This window comes from Camelus bactrianus, chromosome 6, assembly GCF_048773025.1.
Source record: "Camelus bactrianus isolate YW-2024 breed Bactrian camel chromosome 6, ASM4877302v1, whole genome shotgun sequence".
Taxonomy (NCBI): Eukaryota; Metazoa; Chordata; class Mammalia; order Artiodactyla; family Camelidae; genus Camelus; species Camelus bactrianus.
In genome coordinates, this window is record NC_133544.1 from 111,445,001 (window position 1) to 111,447,500 (window position 2,500).

Genomic DNA, 2,500 nt, shown 5'->3' on the forward strand with positions numbered 1-2,500 from the left:
CCGACTCCGGGAAGCCCCGGGCCCGGCGCGCCGGGGGCCGCTACCGGCCTCACACCGTCCACGGGCTGGGCCTCGATCAGAAGGACTTGGGCCCCCCACGAGCGGCGCCGGGGAGCGGGGCTTCCGTACGCCACATGTCCCGCGCCCCACCGCGGGGCGGGGATTCGGCGCTGGGCTCTTCCCTGTTCACTCGCCGTTACTGAGGGAATCCTGGTTAGTTTCTTTTCCTCCGCTGACTAATATGCTTAAATTCAGCGGGTCGCCACGTCTGATCTGAGGTCGCGGCTCGGAGGGGACGGAGAAGGTGCCCGCGAAGCGGGAGAGGGCGGGACGGCGGGAGAGGGGCCGCGCGCGAGGCGCGGAACCGCGGTCGACCGCCCGGTCCCCCTCCCCCTCAACCGACCCACCCACCCACCCACGCCCGGACACGGGGTTCGGGCGGGAGGGCGGAAGGGCGGAAGGAAGAAGGGAGGCGGGCGGGACGGGGACGGGAGCACGAGCCGGCGACGTGGCACGGGACGGGCGGGCGGCGAGAGGGGAAGCCGCGCGCGCGCGCGACGCCGGGCCCAGGCCGGAGGCGTCGTCGTGCCGGGGAGGAGGGTAGAGGGGGGCGGCGGCGGCAGCCGCCGGTCGGTCGGTCGTGAGGCGGGCGGGTCCGAAGAAGCCCGGCGGCCGCCCCGCGGCGACCGTCAGGGCCCCTTGCCCCACCACGCGACGCCAACCGCACCGGCGCGAGCCGCTCCGCTCCGCTCCCACCCGTCCTCCGCACGGCCGCGAGACGCCCACGACGGGCGACGGACGCGCGGCGGCGGCGCCCCCGAAGAACGCCGCCCCGGGGGCCCAGGGGCACGAAGCGCGGCCGCGGACGCAGCCCGGGGGAAAGCGCGCAGCGGCGGGCGACGCCGCGGCGTCCCGCGGGTCGCCGCCGGGGCACGCATCCCCGGGGCGCGGCCGCGCGCGCGCCTCGGCCACGGCGAGGAGCCGCCCGTCCCGACGGGGCGAGGCGGGGGCCGCGGTGGCGCGACGGGAGGGTGGGGGCGGCGCGGCGCGGCGGCCCTAACCGCCCCCACCCACCCCGGCACCACCGCGACGCACCCGGGCACGCGCCCCGGAGAACGCTTGCGGCGCGAGGAGGGGCTCCCGGTGGGAACGCGGCGGCCGCGGCCGCGGCCTCGGCCACGCGCGAGCTCCCCCCCTCCCCGTTTTCTCCCTTCCCTTTCGCGGGCGGCACCTCCCGGGCCTCGACGCCGCCTGCCGCCGCCGCCGCCCGCCCCCGCACCCTCCCGGGCGCGGGGGCGGGACCGGCCGGAGGAGGGACAGACGGCGCGACGGCAGAGGCGCCGTGTCTGCACTTAGGGGGACGGAGGGCACCGCGGCCCTGCGAGGAAACCCCCAGCCGCGCGACCCCGCGGGCACACACCCGGGGGGGCGCGATTGATCGTCAAGCGACGCTCAGACAGGCGTAGCCCCGGGAGGAACCCGGGGCCGCAAGTGCGTTCGAAGTGTCGATGATCAATGTGTCCTGCAATTCACATTAATTCTCGCAGCTAGCTGCGTTCTTCATCGACGCACGAGCCGAGTGATCCACCGCTAAGAGTCGTACGAGAAGTTTCTCCTGCCTTCGGTTCTGTGGCACGGCACGTCTCCCGCCCCCACCCACCCCGGGAGGGTGAGAGGGGGGGTCGCCTCGGGCCGGCCGAGTCAGAGAGAAATCAGACCGGAGGGTCGGGAAGGTTTCACAACGGGGCGCAGCCGGCACCGACAACGCGCGTGCCGGCTCGGACACCCCACAGGCGCCCGGGGGTTCCCGCCTCCCGCGGGGACGCGCCACCACGCGGCCACCGGCCGTCCGACGGGCCCGCCGGGTGAGGCCCCACCCGACGGACACGGCGGCGGCGGCGGTCAGCGACGTGGCGCGGCGCCCCGGCCCGGTGGAGGCGGAGTCCGTGGGACGAGGGACGGACCTCCCACGTCCCCACGGGCCCGACCGCCCCGACCCCAAGGCGGACGGGCGACTCCCCCGAGGGTCTTTAAACCTCCGCGCCGGGACGCGCTAGGTACCTGGAGAGGGCGAGGCGGGCGAGGCGGGGACGGCACGGACCCCCCCCCACCAGCCCCAACCGCCGGCCACCGCGCCCCAACGCCGACCACCACACCCCGGCCACGGCCGGGGGTCCTCGCCGCCGCGGGCCCTCGACACGGGGCCACACCGGGCACCGGCCGGCCACCGCCCACGCCACCGAGTCCCACACGCCAACGCGTGCCGACGGCATCCTAAGCCCACTCCCCACGAGGCCGGGCGGAGAGGGCCCTCCCCCCGCGTCCCGACGACAGACCACCCTCCTTCCCACCTCCACATCCCCAACCCCCCAAGGCCCGGCAGGACCCCCAACCCGCACACGCGTTCCCGGGGTCCCCCTTCTCGCCACGGGGGACGAGGGGGGCCCACGATGGGACGCGGGCCACAAGCGGGCAGGGCGCCTCGGGCGCGTGGGGCGGG

At 77.0% G+C, this 2,500-nt stretch overlaps 1 protein-coding gene, 1 non-coding gene and 1 pseudogene across 35 annotated transcripts in view; all 3 read right to left on the reverse strand.

Annotated features, from left to right (window-relative positions):
• Positions 1-282, reverse strand: part of LOC141578056 (28S ribosomal RNA) — a 5,079-nt pseudogene extending 4,797 nt beyond the window's left edge.
• The window catches only part of LOC141578015 (uncharacterized), a 48,126-nt gene that overhangs the window by 12,708 nt on the left and 32,918 nt on the right, over positions 1-2,500 (reverse strand). The gene's annotated exons all lie outside the window — the stretch shown is intronic.
• On the reverse strand, positions 1,447-1,599 carry LOC141578052 (5.8S ribosomal RNA). Its single transcript, XR_012507932.1, has one exon. It is a non-coding gene; the product is annotated as a 5.8S ribosomal RNA (ribosomal RNA).